The following is a 26023-nucleotide window of genomic DNA, read 5'->3' on the forward strand; positions in this document are numbered from 1 at the left end:
AAGCTTCTTGCATTCTGCCCCATTTTGCAGTCATCTGGACCCTTGGGAATGCAGACTGCCCAATTTCCAAAGTGTTAAGTAAAGTTTCTTTTTATCACCTAATTGTCTTTTAAAATAACATAACATAATAAAAAAATATTATTAAAAAAAACTATCAGAGAACAAAAACATAAATAAAATAAAATAAAATTATTTTTAACATGTCCTAACATATGTACTCCCATGTATGTATATAAGCAAGGCTTGCCCCATGCACAGAGAAACAGACTAACACACAGGCCAACTACTGTGCATCCAACTTTGTGCACTTTCATGTCCAATTATTCTCTTCTATGTTACCAGGCTGGCAATCTGCTTTTGACCTCTTGGTTTGTCCCCAGCTCAGCTCTGCATTCACCCCTCAGATCTGCTGCTAGATACTGACGACCTACCCCAGCTCCCTCACCAGACATGAGTCACAGGTTCTCTCCACATAACAGCCCCTTCAAGTCTGCAGAAGCACCAGGAACCATCCAGTGGCATCCATGTGGTTCTGGATTTGCCCTGAAAATTTTGGAAGTGAGTTAAGCGCATGTTGAGCCCCCTGGTGAGTCTCAATCCTGAAATTTTAATCACCAGGTGAAGCTCTTCCCACTGCCTCCATTTCATCTTTTCCTCTGAACCCTATAATATTTTTTTGTATTCCAGGAAAAAAACAATGGGTAGCCAGTGAATAAATAACTCTACCCCAACTGTTATAAAGAAATAATAGAGGCATAGAGGGTGTCTGCCTTCCTCTCCTGCACCCCCTCCCCAGCTCTTGCCACCCTACCCCTGGCAAAGCCAAGGGATTTTCCTTTCCTGATGTAAATTACAACAGCAAATGCCATGTGAAGTGACTGGAAAAGCCCTCAGTGTTCTATTTATAAGGGCTGCGTCACTGGGTTTCCATTTCTCTCTGCTACGATGCTTCTTGGAAATACAATGGAAACTAGAATAAAAATATTTGAAGTGTATATAGGGTCGCCTGGGTGGCTCAGTTGGTTAAGCATCTGCCTTTGGCTCAGGTCATGATCCCAGGGTCCTGGGATGGAGCCCCATGCCGGGTTCCCAGCTCAGCAGGGGGTGTACTTCTCCCCCTGCCTGTGCTCTCTCTCTCTGTGTCAAATAAATAAATAAAATCTTAAAAAGAAACTAAAAGTGTATGCAAACATTTTTTCTGTTAGGGTATATTAACATCATATTTATGCCAAGAAACTACTAAGAACTAGGGATTTAAATATGAATAAGAAAAATCAGCCTGCATTCAAAGAAACTTGATAAAAACACAGATAAAATAGGGGCTCCTGGGTGGCACAGCGGTTGAGCGTCTGCCTTCGGCTCAGGGCATGATCCCAGTGTTATGGGATCGAGCCCCACATCAGGCTCCTCCGCTATGAGCCTGCTTCTTCCTCTCCCACTCCCCCTGCTTGTGTTCCCTCTCTCGCTGGCTGTCTCTATCTTTGTCAAATAAATAAATAAAATCTTAAAAAAAAAACACACAGATAAAATAAATATGATAAGAATTATGGGATTATGGAGGACAGAATAATTAATTTGGGTATTTTGAAGAAAAAATAATAAGGATTGTTCTGTATTTGAACTATGCCTTGAAGGTAGGAGAGAAATATAATATATTTACATATATTTACATATATTATAATATATTTATGATATATAATTCTATATGTAATTTCTTACATGTAAATAATTTGTAAAATGAGACCTGCCTGTCTTTATTTCCTTAAACATCATACATTTTATATATATATACATATATAATATACATATATATACATATATATATACATATATATATATACACATATATATGTATATATATATTTTTTTTTTTAAGGAGCAAAAACCTTAAGACTGAAGTACTCCTGAGAATGGTATGACAAGGAGATTTTAAGGCTGAAGTAAATTCAAGTAAACAGCCAAGGCACCAGGACTCACATTTGTTATATTTAAGACTTTCGTCTATTGCCTTTCATGGCAAATAAGAAATATTGACCAGAGGGATGTATTGTATAGGACTCTGGCCAAGGACTTAGGCGGTGTTCTAATTCTCGGCTCTACAACAAATGTGCTTCCTGACCTTGAGTAAATATCTTAACTTCCTTTTGTTTTCGGAATCTGTCTATTGCATCAACATTTGGATTATTATGTTCTTCATGGGTAGCCATCACCATGGGCCTATCTCCAACATGCTCTCATTTCCCAATGAAAATGGAAAATACGCAAATGTTTTTGCTCAGATTTGCCTACCAAGTTAAGAGGCTGTAAATCCACGTCTTTAAAATGAAAATAGTCCCACTAATCAGGATAACTAGTGCAATCACAATCGATTCTTAAACTCCATGATGAATCCCATGGAGAAAGCCATCACTCATTCATGAGTGATGAATGTGGATGCTCCTTGTTTTAACAGTTTCAAAGTGAACAAAATGTTAAAGAAAAGGGAAAAAGATGGATATGTATATTGACTAGAGCAACAAAACAGGTATATCTGAAAACCAAATGGAATATATAGGGGCTAGCTCTAGCTTCCACAAGAACCAGAAGGAGCAGAGGAAAACGTGATGCTGATCACACCAAGTGTCCTGGAGCTAAAATGACCCATCAACGCTGTCCCACACTGAGCCAACATGTCCTTGACATACAGATATCCTTAGCGTATGAAGGTAAATTACAGCAGGCTATATTGGTTAGGTGCAAATATTTTTATGGCAAATACTCTTCTAGTGGTTTCCTCACCAGGCACCTTCAAGTATCACTCATTGACCCTCAACACGTGGCCACTCCACCCTAAGTCCAAGGTTTATCTAGTTAGAGTAATCTGTTAACCATATAACAGTAAGCCCATGGAGTTTCTGTGCCTACATTTAGAGAACTACCCCAGCACCATGTTGCAAAAGCCACTATGGCCCTCCCTTGATCTGCACAGCAGACTCCTTCACCTTGACCTACCCCATAACTGGCAAGGAAGAAAACAATCTCAACTCTTTCTTTCACCACAACTGTATTTAGGGTCTATAGCCACATGCTCACATCTGGACAGCTCTAGGTCAGCTCTGTAACTACTTACTCTAGCCGCCTTGCTACCTACCTATTTCTTCCCTAAAATACTTACATTTAAATTGAGGGAAATCTTAGGTGCATATTCAAGACTGCACGTTATCTTGGAGAATGCCTTCTTTCTTTAGAAGGCGGCCAGAATCACCCATAGTCATAAGAGGATGGAAAGAATATTCACTCAGCAGTGTTGGAGAAGCTGGGAGAGGGGGGAAGTAATCCAAATGCAATGCCTCTGACATATTATGAAGTATTTCTTTCCTCATATGGAGTCCATGAAGGACAGAGTGGAGATAGAAGTGGCTCTTCTCTCCCACTGGAAGCCTTCGGGAGTGAGACAGGCACCAAGAACGTGCGTGAAGGGACCCTGCGAGTAACCACAGTCGTGAGTGGTGTGGTGTGTAAGCTGCAGTCACCCTGCAGGAGGCAAGAAGGCAGACGGAGCGATGTCCGTGTGAGAGGTGGAGAGCCTGAGCCCCGGGCAATGGGACGGACAGCTGGCAGAGGGACGCCCAGCCACGTGGACAGGGAATTCCCAGAACACTGAGGACTCGCTGTTTGGTAGGTGAACACTTTCCAGGGACTAGATGTGTGGATTTGCTCACTTCACACTCCTTTTACTCTGCTATGATTGGCTCTGACAAGTTGGAGAAAGGGGCCTGACACCAAAATAAGAATATTCCCCTTGAATATTTGATTTTCTTAAATATAAAATTGTTTCTATATTGCTTGATTTAGTCTATGTTGAGGAACAGCCAATGTATTGAACAGAGTTACTGCCTCTCTATTTGAAAACAATGCAATCATCGTTGTGTAGATAATGGGACTCCGCACTGCCGAGGTGCAGAGGGCTTCGTAGAGCTCCCCTCGCGACTGCAAAGTAGCAGTCACGTACAAAAGCATCAGCACAGCAGCCTACGGAGCAAACATAATAACAACTGGCCCCCCACGTTTTACAGGTGAGGAGATAAGGCTTAGAGAGGTTAAGCCACCTGTCCTGGGTCTCACTTTTGAGAAAAGACAGATCTGTTCTGCTTGATTCTAAACCTCAGGCTCTGAAACACGGTGCTCAAAAATTGTTCAATAAATGTAGCACAAAGGAAACATGCTTCCAAAGCTGCTATTACAGGAATGCAGGGGTCCTGTACGCAGGAATAGCCACACAGTCTCATCTTTAGCATCTTTCCTTGTTCCCATTTCCATGGGGCCAGCAGGCAAGGACAGAACAGAAGAATGGAATCTATTAGAAAGCTGCCAATAAAACTGTGTCTATCTTCTATTACTGCTTATGCTTAATGCAGAAAGGATCATTAATTAAAAACAATCCTCTTTATCTATGTGGCTGTTTGCAATTTACAAAATGTTTTCATAGACACTCTCTCTTCTTTCATTTGGTTATATTTCAGTCTTATGGAATTTATCAGTTCAGCCCTATCTGCACGATTTCAGATATTGAGTAAAATGTTTAGGGAGGGAGGAGCTGTGAAAGTTGGTCATTCAGCCGTGACCAGATGCTTTGCACCCTGGAGACACAGCATCCATGTGATTGATTGATTTTTCCTATTTTGCCAGGATGTTTTGTTATAAGCCTCAAACTAACCTTTAAAAAAAAGAAAAAAAAAAAGCTTGAAAATATATTCAGTATTTTTTATCTGGCTGGCTTCCCAGATATCTCAAGTATATTTTATTTACTAGCATCAGAAGTTAAAGTAGGCCATTGTGCAGTGTGAGTTCTTTCAATCACTTCTTCTTCTTCGTCTATACCTACCTGCCTTTTGAAAAATTCACTTATCCATCTTTCAAGATTCACACCAATATAAATAAACACACCCCAGCATCAAAATATATAAATGTTTGGGTTAGTGACATTCCATATGATTGATTAACAAATACTCGTACAGATATCATGAGCTCTGAATTATTAAAACTTAGATCTCTAATTGATATCCTAATTAATTAATCAGAAGAAAATTAATTTTACAATTATGCCATGAAGTATATATTCATTGTATTTGGTTATCAGAATTTCCAACTTAAGTAGCTGTAAATTATATGAAGGACATAGAGTCTCCTCTAATTTCAACCAGGTAACTCTTAATCCCTTTGTTCCCACCAATTGCAGCTTCTCAAAAATTAGTTATTTCTCTCATATCTTAGAAGGCCATTCACAAAAGTCAAAGCTCTTTATGTGCCAAGGATCAAAGCACACTTGGAATTAAGTATTAGAGAAACATGCATATTCCCTAAAGTGTTATGCTTTCTTTGGTATTGTCCTTACTTTGTGGCTAACATAAAGGTTATGACACCCTACATGTACCTTTTTTTTTTTCCTTCTAATTCCCAAGAGAATTAAAGCTAAGTACTGCCTTTTTTTCCAACAACTGCTATATTGATCTTAAACTAGGTTCTTTAAGTATCTTTTACTCTTCCTTGCTTAATGTGTGTATTCTTCATGCTATAGAAGCATGTGGTTAGAAAATTTCTAACAGATTCCAGGGTCTTATGGAAAAACCCTTGTCCCAATTAATTCCTGATACATATAAAGGCCCTAAATTTGTACCGCAATTGCAAAATCCTTGGTGAATCATCTTTCCATTTTTGAATGGAGGCTCTATTTGTCTTGGGTGTTGCCCTTACAAGTGTGGTCATGGCCGCCATGATGGCCTCCAGTAGAGTCACTGGGAGCTGATCACACTGCCTCCTCTGCAGCTATCCTCACAGAGCTCTTGGAGACAAGGCCGCTACCTCAACAGAGTGGCATCTAATGCTCTTGCAGTAAGATCCTGGTTTAAAAAACACTCACATCAGAAAAATGACCAAAATTCTATGTACCCTAAAGTTTACCTCAAGATGTGCCAACTGTTGGCCCACATCATATCACCTTTGGAGCTACAGTGCTCTTCTGGGTTGTAGGTGAGTTCAGCCATTCACCGTATCTGAATTGCAACCCAGAGTTAGTGTCCTTTCTTTCCAGGTATGGTGAAGTCTCATGTTCCATCCCCAAAGATCTCCCGTCCTCATTGTTTGGAGGTTGATACGAAGTCTTGCTTACCTCCCAGCCTCCACAGATCAGGCACTAAAAGCCCATTGATATAATTACTAAGACTTTCAGAAAGTACAAAGCATATCTCAATTTGAGCTGAAAGCTAAACAATCTCTTAAGGGCACACACCTAGCAAACCCTGTACTCAGTATTCCCAAGAACACTGGGGGAGAGAGACCTCTTAAATTCAATCCATCCAAGAGGTGAGAGAGAGGTTTGATTTAGGCTGCAAGGCCCTCTCCTAGAAGTCTTCTTGATAATTCCTATTTTCTGAAGAACTGGTCAGCTATTCTAGCAAACAAGTAAAAGGGCTTTCTTGAAATATGGCAATTCCTCTTCTAGGGAACAGGAAGCCAAATTTCTATTTCTGGGTTTTGTTTTTCTCGCCATACACTGCGTAATCACAATGAATCAAACTGTAGCTTCAAGTTATTACCCTGTTGAAGAATCAAGACTTCTGCTTGTCTGCAAGAAAATTACATTTTGAATGGAGAAACAAGAAAATACACAATGGAAGGCAGAAATATTTCTAAGGGATCTTGGAAATAACCCACAAACAAATAACTGTTCTATGGAGATGTTCAGAGATTTTTTTTTTTAATTGAAAGTTAAGAGCTCTCTTATTAACAAAGATTACAAACCAAACACTCACTGTGCCTACAATTCAAAAATTCAGAAGTCTGAATTGACAAAACGTCATTGCCAAGGGACGGGAGTTTCTAATTTTAAAGAAATTCACTGTAAGCCTGAGTTTACTAGTTATTTCACTAGCCAGTTAAAGAAAACTAGCAATTAGAAAGTGACTATAAAATCAATTTAAGAGATCATAAGATGGGGAACAGAAGGGAAAAATGGGGCAATTTTTACATTTACATGACTACTCATAAAGAACGCGCTACAATAGTAGAACATTAAATATTTTTTTTCTTTTGCTTATTGCACAAGCTTGGTTTTATAAAACCTGCCACTTTGTTTTTTTTTTATTGATTTTCATATGCTGGTGTTAAATGAAATCCATCTCTTTTTAATTGTTTACATACTATCATTTCAATCTCATTAGTTCTATGTTATATGGCCCCAACAGTTTTTATAATACGAAATATATACACAGAAATGAGCACACAAAAGCAAGCCAGCAGAAATGGGGCAGTTTGGGGTTATTGTCTGTCTCATCTCTGATGCAGGTGAATATATTTTTTTCTGACTTTTTTCCAGGGTATCCCTAATTGTTTTTTTCCTATATAATCTTGGCTTTAGCAACTTTTGTATACCACTATCTATTACTAAATTAGGAGGGAAATGATAAGTAGTGGAGTCAGACAACCTGGGTTCACACTCCAACTATGGCACTGAGAGTCAGTTTAGATAAATCATGTAATGCTCAGAAGCCCCCCAGCATACTCATCTGTAAGAGTGGTTAAGAAGGTCTGGTTGGTGCAATGTTGTGGAACTGAGTTGATGTTCTCGATGCATCTAGCTTAGTGGCTCACACAGTTGGCACCCAATAAATGGTAGATTGCACAGGACAAGTGGAAACGGGTTGTTTCGTCAGACAAATTTACCATTTTTTCCCTTCTAACTAGTCTTTTCTTGGCCTGGTCTCTCTTTCTTTTTAAATGAATGCTATTATTGAGGGGGGCACACATACTTTTCACATTAGTGAAAATGCTCTAGCTATTACATTACCCAGAGTTGTCAGCAACCCTGTTCTCAAATTCTTTGTCTCCAGCTCTCGCTATCCCTCTTCCCACTGTCTTCATGTGGACAAAGAACAAGCATATATTCTTACACGGATCACCCAATACTCAATTGCTTAAGCATAGTCTATATGAGTGCATGAAAGTGTTTTTCTTAAGGCCTTAGCTGATTTAAAAATAGCTATTATTACCCTCAATGATTCTTTGATTATGAGAGAGTCTTTTAACAGGGAGGTAATATATGTAAAATACTCAGGAGATCATGACACAAGGTAGAAACTCAGGTGAAATTTGTTTAACGTCTCTTCTCTGTATTCCCTCTTTTACTCTACTCTAGTTATTGCTCTATAACATATTTTCTGGCTTGTACCTCCTCCAATAGGTTGCGAGTTGTTCTAAGGCGGAGCCTTTGCATTTAAAGAACCCAGCACGCAATCTAGCTCAAGATAGGCCTTCAATCCAGATTTGTTGAGTGAATAGAATGGTTTGCCAAAATTTATATTTCTTTACTAATTTGCTAATAAAAATTTTACAATAAGTGGAATATAATTTTACAATAAATAAAATAACTTCTGGCTCTCATCCGATTTCTAAAAATATTGGGTTTGGAACATTTGGCTGTTCAAATTAAACTGATGAATCCCACTCATATAAAAAGGTGAAATGAGGCATTCATTTTAGGCCTAAAATGATTCAAATAAATAAAGTAAAGAAGTGGTCATCTGGCAATGCTCAGCCTGAAAGACAGCTCATTAATTGTCATTTTAGTCAAGTTCAAAGCCCTAGGACCAAAGACTCCCTGTATTCCTTCTGCAGGGGTCCCTGCTCATGGAGGAGAACATGTGTTTGAGCCACTCTCTGTGATGCCAGGGAGTGAAGACAGGGGAGTCGGTAGTTCCCAACTGAACTAGTCCAGAGAACTCAGGTAGAAAATTAGGTTAGAGAATCACTAGTGACCTGATGTAAACTAGGCAGAGTTAGCAGACCTGACCCCTTGGCAAGGAAGCAGAAACTCTGCCTTCTCACCCAGCTCCATGACCTTCGACAGGTAGAGTTGTTGTTTAGGAAATCAAATTTTGACGGAATGCATCAAATAACATTGGAGCCAATTAGCTGGTTACAGTGTCCACTGCCAAATAAATTAACAAACAGGTTGCTGTGGTGATCCCTTCCCTACTTATAATGCCATGTAACATACTAAAATGCATTTAAATAAAGCTTATTTTAGATAAGTTGAAGTACTGTACAGAGAGGCTATTTTTGTAATAACTGGCAGATGGCCAATTGTAACTATGCTTTACAGACTTGTTTCCTTGCCTACAATTCATTGTGTCCAGCGACAATTCCTGATGAACCAGTTTGACAACCACTTCTTGACAGTGGGGGAATCACTCTCTGTAATGAAACCAACATTTTCTTTCCTTCTGATTTTATTTATTGCAAATACAATATTGTTGCCTCAGAAGAAATGCTGTCCAAGTTACATTTGTGGTAAGTCTGGATTTGGGTTTTTAAAAGTCGTGATGTGCGTTTTGTGGGTGATCTGAAGAACCAACTCTTGAGAGGTAGAGGGGAAGGGATTAGTCATTTCAGTGGAAGAAGGAGTGAGTTGAGAAATGTCTCAGAGGATATACCTTCTCTCTCTTGCTTTGTGAGAAATGTTGCATTAAAATCATTGGCAAGAAAGGTTATCAAATCTAAAACTGAGCTTTTAAATATTCAGGTAGGGATGAAGTAACGTGATTTTTATGAATGCTCGTGCCGGGAAGACAGTGTATTCTACCAACAAACGTTTATTAAGTATCTACTGTGTGCTAAGCATTTTAGTCCCTGTGAATACATAACCTTGAGGGAAGTATGTAAACAAATATTGACAATGAAAGAGGTTCATCCAAGATGCAATAAAATCACAAAGAAATTAACACTTAAGTTGGCCCAGAGGAATCAGAAAAGATGTCACAGGATCTTTTCGACTCAGTGTTTCTTTTTTCCTTTGACATCCAAACAAACAACTTAGACCGACCTGAACTCATATTTTTTCCATCACCACCAAAACCAGCTCCTCACACCCACCCCACTTCACCCTCCCTACACACAAGTTCTGTGTGAGGCACTTGGGTAAATATATCCTCATGCTTTTTCTTTCCCTTAGGTTCACCAATCTTTAACTGCAGGGTGACAAGATACCTAACTCCTTCGTTCACTTTTGAGTCTAAAGGGAAGGGTCATGGAGGTCACTAAGTCNATAAAATCACGAAGAAATTAACACTTAAGTTGGCCCAGAGGAATCAGAAAAGATGTCACAGGATCTTTTCGACTCAGTGTTTCTTTTTTCCTTTGACATCCAAACAAACAACTTAGACCGACCTGAACTCATATTTTTTCCATCACCACCAAAACCAGCTCCTCACACCCACCCCACTTCACCCTCCCTACACACAAGTTCTGTGTGAGGCACTTGGGTAAATATATCCTCATGCTTTTTCTTTCCCTTAGGTTCACCAATCTTTAACTGCAGGGTGACAAGATACCTAACTCCTTCGTTCACTTTTGAGTCTAAAGGGAAGGGTCATGGAGGTCACTAAGTCTGCTTTTAGTGAAGGCCATAGGCCAGAGACAGTCAGTAAGTCTTTCCAGTTCATCTGTGGCCTAGGCCAGACCCTAGCCATTTGAAATCAAACAGTTTTATCTATTCATTCGAGAGGCATTTATGGAGCTCTGCCAGTGCTAGGCTCTATTCTAGGAGCTGAGGATAAAGTGGTAAAAGTAACAGAAATTTTCCCCCTTTGTAGGAAATTGAGGTGGGGAGAGGTGAGTTTATGTGCTGAATCAAATGGCAATTCACTGGCAGAATCAAGCTTAGCCCCTCAGATCTCTTAACTCCCAGAAGTCATGGAGGTATTTTTCTACTGTTTTGCTACTTGAATGTGCAGGATTCTGAAAGTGTGTGTGTGTGTGTGTGTGTGTGTGTGTGTANTTGTGTGTGTGTGTGTGTGTGTGTGTGTGTGTAAGAGAGAGAGAAAGAGAAGGAGTACAAATCAAGTGTATGTGGTATATGCCAAGCTTATTTGATTCTGCTATTCATCACTTAGCCCATTGCTTACCATGATCTTATATATGACATAGTCCCTCTCCTAAATAATTTTATTCTCTATTAGGTAAATTTTAGGTTGTGCATTAAGCCTAGTATGCCCCTGATAAATATTTATAGAATGAACAAATGAACATATGACAAGTAAAATGCCTGGTGGACAATTTACTAGGACTATGTTAATCATACAGAAACATATAGTAAAATAAATGATTCACAAATGGAAAAGAACCCCAAATGAGGATGCTATGAGAAAGTCACCCTCTAATTTGAAAATATTCTATTTCCAAAACAGGTTCCCTTCTAATTTTTTCACCCAGGGTCAATTATTGAATTGGTTTGGCCTTCATTGGTACTGTTCCCATGCCCATTTTCATATTTAGCTAGGATTTCTGAAAGGCTGCCAGTGGTCCTTACACAGAGCAAATGCACTCTTACTCCAGATGCCTGGACTGTCACTCACCAGATGACGCAGTCACTTCAGCTACGTACCAGTGAGTGTGAATGACTCTCTGCCATCCGGGCTGATGGGGAAAGTGGCTGAAATGGCCAGGACACACATTCTAGGCCTAAAATGATTCAAATAAATAAAGTAAAGAAGTGGTCATCTGGCAATGCTCAGCCTGAAAGACAGCTCATTTATTGTCATTTTAGTCAAGTTCAAAGCCCTAGGACCAAAGACTCCCTGTATTCCTTCTGCAGGGGTCCCTGCTCATGGAAGAGAAACATGTGTTTGAGCCACTCTCTGTGATGCCAGGGAGTGAAGACAGGGGAGCTGGTAGTTCCCAACTGAGTCAGCCCACGTTTGCATCTATTTTCCCTCTCAACCTGCTTCCCAGAGCTCCTTTATTATTAATAATTACCTGTTATTGTAACTTGAGAGATTTCATGTGCGTAAAAGAATTCATTCCCTTTGCTGATGTGAGCACAATTTTTTGAAGTTCTAATATCCACTCAATGGCATTTTTCCTCCCTTTGCCATAGTTCTGTGAGTAAATTATTTCTGTGGTTGTCTTTCATTTCTCTGGGGCCTGCTTTCTTGGTAAGGAGGCGAGCTTTAGCTCTGATATCCACAGTGTGTATTCAAGCCACAGTGAAAATTGTATCTAATTTATTCTCTGGAATGTGGAAAACAATATTGGGGAAGAAGCTAGAAATCAAAGAGTAATAAGGTTTGAGGCACAATTCTGCCATGGCTGTCAGAATGTTGATAAAAGATAGTCTCTCTTCATTTAATCAGCCATTTCAAAGCTGGGAGAATGAGAAAGACAAGGAACCGGGACTTTGCATCCCAGTGACTGAAAGGAAACTCCAGGAAAGAGACAGGTTGAGGTTCCAGTGCTGAGGGTGTAAGAACCTGTGTCACTTGTGATCAGTCTCATGATTGAGTCTGAGGGACTGGCGTCCTCTTAAAGATATGAGCCTGGGACCCACCACCCCACACCCTCCTGGGGAGCAGCACATTGACCTAATGCTCAGTGGCCCCCCTGGAGGTAGAGGAAGGATGCTCTCAAAATAATTTCCTATGAGGGAGAGCACCTGGAGTAGGGTGTGGCACACATTTGATCTTTTGGTAAAACAACTTTGCACTAAAGGATCTTTATGAATCTGAAAAATGTCTATTTGTACAGGAGTCGGTAGTAATTTTATATTAATTATTTGATATGTTTTATTTTGTATATGTGTATTTTATATATTTTATATGTATTTATAGTTATAATTCAATAGGTATATTTTCATAAATATATTTTATATGTATATAAAATACATATTTTATATTAAAACATAAGAAGTACTTTGTGGAGGGTGGATTATGTTACACTGGGTTTTCCGGAGGCAGAACCAGAGATGAAGATTTGGGTACAGACATTCCTTTGCCAGGGGATCCCAGGAAGCAGTGACAAAAGCATGGGGGAAAGGAAACAGTGATGGCAAGGAAGCCAATGCACATACCATGTGTAATGAGCAGAGACTGTATGGGCACCTAGGACTCTGTTCCTCAGGAGGCCTCTAAGCTACTTTGTAAACACCATGGTTCAGAGTTCTCCTTTCCAAAAGGTGAGGAAGCTGGGGTGTCCATCCACCAACATCTACTCCATCACTGGTTGAGGTCTACTGCCAGAGAGGCGTTAGCACCAAGGAACTTGGGGCCTGAGTTTCCACTAAACTAAGCACACTCCTGTAGCCAGACAAAGCCCTTGAGCAGAAAGGTAGAAGTTGGCAGCCAGAAGCTGTTGGTATACTTGGGAGCAGTGAGTGTTGGGGGAGGGGGACAGAGCGTCCAAAGCACCTGCTACAATGTACTGGACCACCTCCTGTGTGGGGGGATCATTTGCAGAGCACTAACTGTACAGCACAGGACACGAAGGATGAGAATTTGGTCAAAGGATTCTGGGAACTGACAAACTGCTCCTCTTCTTGTCTTCTGTTTACCCCAGGCATCTTTAAAGGCACCTTCCAAAAAGGAAAGCCTTTGAGAATTGCATGTCAGTAAGAGAAACACAAGAGCATTCTCCTCCTATTTTCTGCAGACAACCTCCGTTCTGTTGCTTTTTGCAACCGAACAATTCTGGCCCCAGCTCATAAAAAAAAATAATTTGTTTTCTTTCCTTTCAGTTTATGAAGTGTTCTCACACTTATTAACTCCTTTGATCTTGAGGACCCACACAGTCTGCTCTCATCTACATTCTCACAAGAAGCTAAAAGTACATAGTTATTAAATGAATTGCTTAATAGAGCCAAGGATAGAACCTACGTCTCAATACATATTTATTGAGCACCTATATTCCAGAAGCCATGATCAGTTTTAGGGATATGGAGATTAATGAGTCACAGCCCTCATCCTTGGCAGAGTCAACCAACTCTCCTCCTGCTGATTCCATTAGCTCCTTTATCTAACTCACCTTTTGTCTGACCCATCTTCTCATGACCTTGCCACTGCCTAGGCACTGGCCTCTTTTCCCAGTCTTGAACTTGAAGTTCAGCAAAGGGGAAAGAAAAAAAAAAAACTTATAAATTCCCCAAAACATATCACACTCAGGCTTTTGTCTTTTACACACGCTGTTGCCTCTTACTGGAAATCCCTTGTCTTATTTGTCTACCTTGAAATCTCATTTCAGTCTTGCCTTCTGTTGAACGAACTATCTAGTCCCCCCAAGATGGAGCCACTCCTGCCCCAGTGCCATGTCAGTAAACAGAAATTTAAGTAACTTTGGTGTCCCTGTAGCTGCTCGGCTTGACCAGAAACACACTATGTCCAGTCAGCCAATCCTCAAACAACACACCTGCTCTGCGCTCTGTACTTGCTTCCTTGTTCTTTATTCATTTTCTATTTTTCTCTTCCTTGTTCCTTATTCTTTATCTCAAGAAAGTGTCCTGCCTCCCGCCTCATTTTGTGGTTCTCTGGACCTTTCGGAGTGGAGACTGCCTGCTTCATGAAGTGTTAAATAAAGTTTGTATCATCTAAATTGTCTTCTTTAATCATTTTTAACAATGTTAGAAATGGTTGTAGTTAAGCAAAAATTAAAAGTCAACTTAGATTAAGTTAAGCAACAACAGGTAACATCAAAACTAATGGGCAGCCTTCTGGAAGGAAATGAACTGTTGTGGAAAAAGAGAGGTGCAGGGAAAGAGAACAATAAGAAATAATAAGGAACTATGTGATTAATCAGGGGGAGGGGAGGGTGGTGAGCAGCAGGAAATGTACTTTGAAGTGGGACCTACACAAAATGGCAGCCTTGCTGGAACACTGTTCAGAGTCAACTTTGAGGGCTAATGTAAAGACTTGATTTTAGCTCAGGTCATGATCTCAGGGTAGTGAGATGGAGCCATATGCAGGGCTCCATTCTCAGCGGGGAGTTTGCTTAAGGACTCTCTCGTCCTCTGCCCCTCCCCCAACTTGTGCACATGATCTCTCTCACTCTCTCTCAAACAAATAAGTCTTTAAAAATATAAAATAAAATAATTCTGAATTATAATAAAATGGAATTCTGTGAGGGAAAAGCATCTTGTTTCAAAGTACTCAAACAGAAAGCCTTTTGAAGTTAGAGTAGAAAATAAGTAAATAGATAAATAAATAAAGTTAGAGTAGAGAAAAGCTACAGGTAATAAATCTCTGGGTGGAGGGAAAGACCCCACCAAAGGTGGTATCTCACTGATATTTGCCCTTCCACCATCAAAGTGGGCCTCAGGAGAGCACATCATTTCACTCTTAAAATTCTGCTTCTATTTAATTCTCCTCTCTTTTCAAATTATAAAATTGGAAAAGTATAAAAGAGGCCTGGTGAGGAAAGGGTGTCTCATCAACTGAGGCTAATGTCTACAGAAGGATAAACCTGAGGGGGCCATCCTAAGAGAAGTTCCTGCGAGTGAGAATAAGAGGAAAGAGGAGGCCACAGAACGTGGACTCTCTGTATTGTACCAGTGATTCAAAACAAGGTAACTAGACTCATTGGGCCTGCTGAGGGACAAATAGCTTTAGGAAGAGTAGGTTGATGGGTTCAGGTACTCCAGAGTTGTGCCCTGGAAATTTTTCAAAGACCTTTTATGAATTCACACCAGGTGTAGACCGATGATACTGACATATCATCTCTACAAGGACATCTGCTGTGTTTTCAGTGGAAGTTGGGGATCTGAAGGCTGGCCAAGCTGGAATGAAATCCCACTCTGGGAACACATGCGGCCCTCTGCAATCCCACAGCCCAGTAGCTCAATAGTGATTATTTCCATTTTCAACCAGACTTTGCTGTGTTCCTTTTTAAAGTTGTAGAGCCCAACAATATATAAAATGATCAATCAATCAATAAAATGGTTTGCAAGTCAATAAATCGATATTCTGTCTTGTTTCCCTTAGCACATTTGAGATAAAAATTCCTCCCATAGGAATTTTAATTTAAAAATGAAAGGACCCATACATAAATTAAATGTACCAACAACAACAACAATAAAAAAAACCCAAAACATAAAACACCATGAAAATTATTTCAATAGCTTTAAAATCAGTCTAAAATTTCAACCAAAAATTGGCCAATTTTTAAAGAAAAGATCAGTTTGTTGAATGACAATTCTTTGAATAGACAAAAATAAAAACAAAGGGTTTATATAAAATCATTTTTAAATTTTAATTATTTTTATTTTTTTAAGTTTATTTTATTTGTCAGAAAGAGAGGGAGAGAGAGCAGGAACAACGGGAGCAGCAGGCAGAGGGAGAAGCAGGCTCCCCACTGAGCAGGGAGCCCGATGTGGGACTCGATCCCAGGCCACTGGGATCATGACGCAAGCCAAAGGCAGACACTTAACTGACTGAGCCACCCAGGTGTCCCTAAAATCTTTTTTTAAAAAAGATTTTATTTTTAAGTAATCTCTATATCCAACATGGGGCTTGAACTCACAACCCTGAGATCAAGCATCACATGCTCCACCGACTGAGCCAGCTGGGTGCCCCAAGGTTTATATAAAATCTTTTAAAAGAAAAAAATGTTCTTGAATGAATACAATGATGAGAATATATTCCTTTTATGAATATTTTAATAGCTGTATTCTTTTTTTAATATATTCAATGAAAATATTACATTGAATGCATTCTGTTTAGCTACATTTTAAGGAATGTTTGATTAAAGTTAAGGATAACAGCTTTCTTATGAGTTATTCTTTTAAAAATTTCTATATATAATTTTTTAAGAATTTACTTCAGTTTTATTGGGATGTAATAGACAAAAAACGGTAAGATATTTTAAGTATACATTGTAGTGATTTGACATACACTGTGCATGCATTAGAAAAGGATTTTTACCATCTACTTAATTGACATATTGGCATATCCGCCACCTCAGGTACTTACTTTTTTTTTTTTTTTTTTTTGGTGAGATCATTTAAGTTCTACTCTCTTACTAAATTTCAGTTATGTATGCAGTGTTATCAACTATAGTTACCATGCTATATATCGGATCCTCAGGCCTTATTTATCTGTACTCTTTTACCAACCTCTCCCTACTTCCCCTACCCCAGCCTCTGGCAATCACTTCCCTACTCTCTGTTTCCATGAGTTTGGTTTTTTTTCTCCTTCCTTTTATTTAGACTCCACATATGAGTGACACCATGCAGTATTTATCACACACACACACACACGCACACACACACACACACACCCCTTTATCTATTCATCTGTGGATGGACACTTAGTTTGTTCACATATATTGTGAATAATTCTGCAGTGAACATGGAAGTTCAGATATGTCTTTGATATCTGTTTTTCATTTCCTTTGGACATATACCCAGAGATGGGATTGTTGGATCATATGGTGGTTCTAATTTTAATTTTTTTGTGGAATCTCCAAACTGTTTTCCAATGTATATTTGAATATGTTAAATACATTATTCTTATGACTACATCCTGAGTTTCAGCATTTCACTTTGAAACTTTAAATTTTAACCTATTCTTTTTTGCCAATCCCTTTGAAGTCACTTCCTGTCTTATAAATGTGACGTTTTTAGGTTTAGGCTTTGCTGGGTGAATAATGACTAAATTTATCACATTAACAAAAGATAATTCTTTTAACTATGTAGAAAGTTTATAACAATTAGTGTGGAATTAGGCTTGGAATATTTATAACAGTTTTCGCAGATTTTGGTGTTTTTACTCTATAATGAGGTATAGCAAAGGCACAGCAAAATGCATGAATGCTGAGGATATACAGCCCTGTGAATTTTAATATATGTGTGCACCTGTGTAACCAGGTTAAGATATAGAACATTTCCAGCATCCGGAAAGCCCTTTCCCTGCAACCCTTTTCCAGCCCATGACCCTCCATATCTATTATGACCTCTATTGCCATAGTCAGTTTTGTCTATTCTATTCTTTTTTTTTTTTTTAAGATTTTATTTATTTATTTATTTGACAGAGAGAGAGAGAGCACAAGCAGGAAGAGCGGCAGGCAGAGGGAGAGGGAAAAGTAGGTTCCCTACTGAGCAGAGAGCCTGTCACTAAGTTCGATCCCAGGACCTTGGAATCATGACCTGAGCCGAAGGCAGATGCTTAACCGACTGAGCCACCCAAGTGCCCTTAGGTTTGTCTTTTCACACAGGTTTTAAAAGAATGTACAAAAAACCGAACCAAACAAAAAAACAAACAAACAACCAACCAACCAATGCGCAATTAGCATCTGTTCCTACTTCCTACTGCCTCAGCAGCTGGAGGCTGGGCAAAGTACTGGGACCTCCTGCTAGAGGAAGAGAAATAGAGGCTGCCAGTCCCAGGAAAGGCAGAGACTGCGGGCAGAGGTAGACACTGAGGCAGGGAACGCGGGAAGGAAACTTGCTTCCCGCAATCTTCAGAGACCCTGCTAATCTAGTCAATATTAAGTATTACAGGCATTGTAAACAATTTTTTTAAAAATCTATTTTTGGTCAAGACGTAAATGTGGGAAATCAATCATTTGATGAATTTGTCTTTCAGTGTGTCATCTCTCGAGTTACTCACTGGCTTCAGATTCCAGGTGAAGACACTCAGTCCACTGCCGCCTCTCCTTTTAACAGCCGAGCTGTGATACTGATTAGAGGCTCGCTTTGGAATGCGAAGGAATGGCTGAAATGCACAGACGTGGAGAACTGCGTGTCCCTAAGTCCTTAGCTGAGCCGCTTCATCCACTCCGAGACAATGAGAGCAGAAACAGACTCAGGGGGCTCACGGAGAGAGGAAACTACCAACGCCTGACCCTTGAAGCGTTTGGCCTGCCTTGACAGGCTGGTGTAAACAGCTGTCCCAACACAGTGAAGTGAGGGTAGCCTTGAGTAACTCCAGCTAAAAAGTCATAGCTTAACATCAGATCCCAGTTGCCGCAATAATCCTGATTATGGTCTCAAATTCTGTAGACTTGACCAGACCTGATCATTGACCTTGTTTTGTGTGTCAGTGGGGGGGAGCCAAGGAGAGGAGAAAATAAGGTCAACCCAGAGTTTTCACACTTGATCAACTGGGTTCAAAGTAGTGTTAATTGCTAATTGGGAAAAGTAAAGATTTGTGGAAAAAGGACGGACCTCAATTTTCATGAGGTTATGTTTGATTTTCTTACAAGATGGGCAAATGGATATGGCAGGTAGGCAGCTGGTTTTGCAAACATGGAAGTGAGAGGAGAGAGATAAATTTAGGAATCTTTAGCATATAGATGGTATTTAAAGTCACAGGAAAAGCAGTGTTTTTAGAACGGTGAGTCACAATTCATTATTGTATTACATCAATTTAGTGGGTTATGACAAACATCTTTTTTACGAAATGAAATAGAATAGGATATAGTGTAGTGAAATAGAAAATATCAGAAAGAATCAAATAGATTCCTAAACTATTATTTTGTGAAATTGTTAATTTCAATATATGTATCATATAAACTATGTAACACATGCATGGACATATATATCTGAATACGTGTCAATAAAGAGAAAGTGAAGAGGACCCAAAACTAAGTTCTTAGTGACAACAGTGCTTAGAAGTCTTGCAAATGAGAAACTGGGAAATAATAGCTGGTGATGGTATAAGGAAAACTGGAAATAGAGGGATCATAGAATTCAAGAGACAATGTCTCAAGTTGTGGAGAATGAGCAGCTCTGTCTGGTACTGCCAGGAGGTGGGAGAGATGAGGGCAGAACTCCTTCTATAAGATTTGTTTCCTGGAGAGTGTTGGTGACCTTGGCAAAAGTCTTTGAGTGGATAGTGGGAAAGAAGCCAGATTGGTATGGGTTGATGGGAGACTGAGAGGTGAGAAAGTGCAGACAAAATGTATATGTAATTCTTCAGCAGGTTTGACAATGCAGGGGCTGAAACTGAAGGGGGCAAGATGGTGCAAGATAGCTTCACTTTAAATAAAATAATAATGTAAATAAAATTTTTAGACATGAGATAATGTAGAATATACTTGTATCTCTATCCATTAAGTCTAGCCTTGTTGTTGGTTTCTTGGCTTAGACCAAAAAGAGAAGCGTAGATGGACTAGGAGTGGCTGCCTGATGTACAGCATTGAGAAGGGCTGGGAGGCTGTGTTTAGTGGCACATTGCTATCCCTGACTTAGGTGGAGATGTTGGAAGATAGGTAAATGGAAAACGATTTCAAAGGAAGATGACAATGTTCGGTGGTTAGATTTTTAAAAAGATTTTATTTATTCACTTTATTTTAGAGAGAGAGAGGGAGAGAGCATGTTCACAGGGGGAGGAGGAGGGGGAGGAGTAGAGGGGAAGTAGGAGGGTGGAGGAAGAATGAATCTTAAGCTGACTGTGCGAAGCGTGAAGCCTGATATGGGGCTCGATCTCACGACTCTGAGATTATGATCTGGGCTGAAATCAAGAGTCAGACACTTAACCAACTGGACCACCAGGTATCCCTCAGTGGTTAGATCTTGCTCAGTTGAGTTAAAAAGCCCAGAAAGATCTCATTCATTGAGCAAAATATGTTGAATAACTGTGAAACAAAATAGAAGATGGTATTATACTATCAAAGAACTTAAAATAAAGATAGGGAAGTAAGGCCTACACACAAAACTAAAGAGTATATAATTGCATGCCTAAGTAGTAGAGAAAGCAAATACTACAAAATAGGGTAATTAAAATGTGCTGCAGGAGTTGAGAAAAGGCTCACAGGGCAGTGTTTTTTGAACTGTGAATCTCAACCCACTAAGGCATTGTATTCACTTGCTAGGGCTGCCATAACAAGCAGCATGAGGGTGGCTGAAACAAGAGAAATTTATTTTCTCACAGTTCTAGAGGCTAGAAGTCCAAGATCAAGGTGCTAGCAGGTTGCTTTCTTCTGAAGCCTCCCTCTTTGGCTTATAGGCAGTCGTCTTCCTTCGGTATCATCACATGATCTTCCTTCTATGTGTGTCTGTGTTCTAATGCCCTCTTCTTATAGGGACAGCAGTCATACTGGATTAGGGTCCACCCCAACGACCTTGCTTAACCTAATTACCTCATTAAAAACAGTCACATTTTGCGGTACTAAGGGTTAGGACTTCAACATGTGAATTTTGGGTAGGCACGATTCATGCCATAACATCATTATGAAATCAATTTAGTGATGTAAGACTGTAATTATGAAAGAAATAAAATAGAATAAAGTACAATATCATAGAAAATGTCAATGTGTGTTATACAGAATCATGTTAAATAATTTTTATAGGTTATACTAAAAACAATAATTTTATTTAAAAACTTTTAAATAAGCTTAAAAGTCATTATCATAGAGGACTCTGGAATACAGTAATATGAGAAAAATGGAAGGACAGAGGGAAGATTATAGATGAACAGAATAAATAGGAGATAAGAAGATACCAAACATGACGTTTTCTTGGGAGACTAATAAGATTCATCTGCTTGGAAGTGAACTCTCAAGCCAAGCCATAATCAGATCTTAAAGTTGGATTATCCTATAGTCTTGATGCCCCAAGCTAAGAACATGGACTTTCATCCTATTGGCAAAAGATGATTTTAACCAGTAATGGAATTGATAATTTAATAATTGACACTCCAGTAGTTGAGTTGTAAGGGGAAAGTCTAGAAGCAAGAAGATTGGAGACTGTTGAGTTTCTCTGGCATAGATTGAAGAGGGCCTACACAAGCTGATGACAATGGAAATTGAAAAAGAGAGATAGCTACCAGATATATATTAGAAAAAAAAATTGGTCAATCTTGTTAACTGAATAAATACAGGTAACAGAAGAAAACTTGTGAAGGTGGGAGGGGTTCTGATTTTGGGGAAGTAAATAGAACTGTGTTGTCCAATACAGTAGCCAATAGCCACATATGGATATTTAAATTAAAATTAATTAAAATTAAATAAAAAATTAAGTTGTTCAGTAACACCAGGCACATTTCAAGTGCTCAATAGTCATGATATGGTTGGTGATTATAGTATTGGATAGTGCAGACATGAAACATCTATTATCCAACAAGTTTTACTGAACAGTGCTGTAAAGAGAGCTTCCTGGTTGAGAACTTCCCTTTGAGATGTTAAATAGGCATCCATGTCTTTCATGCTCAGGGGCATTTTCAGCGATAACTTTGATAAAATTATTTTATGATCATTAGAAAAGACCATCTGCTCTCAAATCATTTACCCATTGGCCTATTACATTCCTACCACTATTCCTACCATTATGCTTGGGCTTAAGCCCTATACAAATCTAATTAAATCTCAACACTCTAAAAGAGGCATGAGTAATCCATCATACAGGTGCTTTAAAAAAAATTTTTTTTTAATGTGTAATAGGTAAGGGAAGAATGACGTCCTTTTTAGGGTTAGAACCAACTTTTAAGCATCTATCAGAAGTTGAACAAGTGAATAAAATATGAAACATAGTTTAAAATATTATTTCCAAGTTAATTAGCTATTCTATGGAAAGAAAATGGAACCCAGAAAATCAACACCTTGGAGGGAAAACAACTGTTTTCAGGCCTGATGTTCTGGCCAAGGGCAGGTTTAGAAGAGAGGGAAATGTTTGCATACATTCACTAATTTTATCCTGTGAGATAGTTATTATTTTTTCTATTTTATAGCAGGAGGAAAGTGAGTATAGAGAAGTTCACTAACTTGCTCAAGGTCATTTAGCTAGTCAGTGATAGGTCCAGGACACGCACTCAGATATTTGGTCAATTCCAGTGTTCTCACATGATTTAGCCACCTCTGCATGGGAACACAAGCATCTCTGGTTGTTTGCTGATTGAGTCATGGACTGGACCAAGTAATTGAATTTTTATTGAGAAACTAGTGTAGTCTAAGTGTATCCTCTTTTTACCTTGCTTGAAGGGAGATGGTACCCTAAAGTTTGGGATATGATTACCACTTGGGAAAGCTGGTACCATTCAAACATTTTACTCTATTATACCAACTTAGTTCTGTCTAATACCCACCATAGAACAGCTGTCTGACTGAGTTTGTCATTATTACCTATCAAACTATATTTTATCAGTAGGATTTTCTCCACTTTACTGGCTGACCAAACACCCCAAACTTAATCCACTAAACACAACCCCAAATATTGAAAAATCATATCATTGGGCACTCAAGCTCCTTTGAAGCATATAAAAATATTACCATACTGTACAGTGTCTCAGGGAATGTGAGCAACGTGGGAACTAATGAAGCTGACCTATATGCCAATTTTTTTGGATTTTTTTTCAGGTTTTCAGGCAACATGATTTAGGATTCTTAATGAGTTAGATTGCTGCCAGAAAAAATTTGGTTTTATTTTATAGGGGTATACACTTCAGCTCATATGTAGATGATGTCATCCCATATGAGATTTCCCTAATTATTAATACATATGTTCTCCCCACTCACAGGCATTAATGGTGTGGTAGTAAAAATTCTGCCAACATTTCATTGAGGCCATGAGTAACTTGCTTTTCCAGATGTATTATACATGACAATATGTTGGAAATTAACTTTTCTTGTATGTTTCAGCAATAAGAAGGCTGGATTTTATTCCCGGGAGTTTGGGTAAAAAAACATGGTATAACTGGAATGTGCTGGGGGAAATGTGGCCTGCCTCTGAAAAAACACTGGGTGAAGCAAGGAGGTGAAAACAATTTTAAATTCTTTCTATAGTCCATGCAAGTGAAGAACAGTATTAATAGGTTGCTAACTTTTGCATGACAAAAGGGAGATTATAAATTTATATGCATAACCACTCAATGTTATGCATTTATTAATATTTTATATTAAATATTAATTATGTATTTATGCATGATATATCATATTAATATTTTGTATTTTATATAGAAAGTGTTAATATATAGCCTTTCCATATATTATATATGTATGGTATATTCCTCGTATCATGTTTTCCCACTGTATCTTTGACATAGACTCCTAGGAATGGGATTGCTAGGTCAATGGGAAATTAATATGCATGTAATTTGGTTATATTTTGTCAAATTTTGCTCCATGTGGGTTATATAATTTTGCATTCCCACCAGAAATGCACTACAGTACTTGTTTCCCCACAGTTTTATCAAAAGAGACTATGGATTTTGCCAATCTCATAGGCAGAATGTGGTTTCTTAAAATTTGTAACTCTATTATTGTGAGTGAGGTTGATCATTGTTTTCTGTGTTTAAAGGCCAGTTTAATTAATTTTTCTATGGCCTACCTATTCATATTTTTTGCTTTTTTTGTGTGTGTTGCTGGGTTTTTTTTTAGTTCTCAATTTTTAGAAGTCCTTCATGTATTAAGGATATTGGCTCTTTACTATAAGTTGCCAAAAATGTTATATCTAATGTGTTACTTGTCTTTAGACTTTGCTAATGGTGTTTCTTGTCATTCAAAAGTTTTCATGGTTATATTGTCAGATTTATTAATATTTCAAGTTGCTTCTGGATTTTGAATTACCTGTGTCACTTAGCAGTACTCATTTCATTTTTAATTTTAGATCTCTGATTCCTTTCACTTCGGCATTATGAATTCAAAATCAATATATCAAAAAAATAATTTCTCTTCTTCCCCTTCTCTCTAGACTCACTTTCTTCTCTTGACTTCCTTATTTCTACTAATGACTCCCTTTAATCTCTTTGTCATTTGAGCCTCAAATCTCCAAATCATTTTTGATTACTTGCCTACCCTTCTTACCTCTGAATAGATTTCTTAAAAATCTGTTTGTGATTTTCTTACCTGGTAGGAGAGAATTTCATAGAATATTGTTAATATTATAGAAAAAAAGTCATAAAATTTAGACTGACTTAGGAGCAAATATTGAGTCTATTTTGGTTTAAAAGTATAATAAATATAATATCTGTTGACATTATATTATATACTACTGGTCAGTATACTTAACTGGAAGGATATATTTATTTTCTTAAGTCTAATAAATCAATTGAACCAATAATTAATAGATTCCCAATTCTCTGAATAGCTCTTAGGAAAAAAAATCAATCAATGAGAAATAGCTTTTTTTGGACAGCTTAGGTAAGATGAACACTCATGTCCATGCCTGCTTCTGATGAATAGTTAACTTAGGGATGGGACAACTGAGTGGCTTATCTTATTTGGTCTAAGATCAAACATTCCTGAGAAAAACTGCCCAACAGTTACCAAATCACAGTTTAGTAGGAGTTGTTAGCATCAAATCTGTTTATAGTTACATCCAATTTGTAGAAAAACGCCACAAGAGCAAAATGTATTGGACCAAGAGTATGTGAATAAGAGTTTGGCGATTGTTGTCACTTCTGTGTTTTCCTTTCTTTCTTCTTTCTTTCTTTCTTTCTTCTTTCTTTCTTTCTTTCTTTCTTTCTTTCTTTCTTTCTTTCTTTCTTTCTCTTTCTTTCTTCTTTCTTTCTTTCCCTGTAACACCCAATTAATGGGCTTATTTTATTTTTGAAACTGTTAGATGTTTTAAGATTCTGTGTGGGAAGTCTGTGGTCATTCACATAAGCTATTGCTTAATTTCTAAAAAGAATCCAGATGTCCAGTGTCATTTGGTAACTAATTTTTAAGGCAAAATAAAGCTTGTAGAGTGAAGATATTAGAATGTTGTTAGTGGTTTGTGTAGATGACAAAATTTGTGGTCAGTAAGACCAGAATTTTACTTTCATGACTATTCAGCATAATACACACAGTTCTAGGGCTAGTGATGCATCCACCAATATGAGCAGATCTACAAGTAAGCAATAAACAGAGTATTATTTTTTGTGTATGTTAAAAGAGCAACATCATTTTTTATCTTAGTTGTCATCTTTATATTTGAAAGAAAACTTTTAATAATTGTCAACAACTTTTAAGAATGAGAAAAGAGTTTTGACAAGAAACAACAATCTTCTTAACCCATGATATTTAGAAGTAGATTTAGAAAATGTTAGAGTTAGTGGTGCCTGGGTGGCTCAGTCGTTAAGCACCTGCCTTCAGCTCAGGGCCTGATCCCAGGGTCCTGGGATGGAGCCCCTCATCGGGCTCCCTGCTCCGCTGGGAGCCTGCTTCTTCCTTTCCCACTCCCCCTGCTTGTGTTCCCTCTCTCACTGGCTGTCTCTCTCTCTCTGTCAAATAAATAAATAAATAAAATCTTAAAAAAAAAATGTTAGAGTTAAAATTTTATAGTTCAAACTGATCATTGATTCAGAAAAAC

Source organism: Ailuropoda melanoleuca, chromosome 10, assembly GCF_002007445.2.
Source record: "Ailuropoda melanoleuca isolate Jingjing chromosome 10, ASM200744v2, whole genome shotgun sequence".
Taxonomy (NCBI): Eukaryota; Metazoa; Chordata; class Mammalia; order Carnivora; family Ursidae; genus Ailuropoda; species Ailuropoda melanoleuca.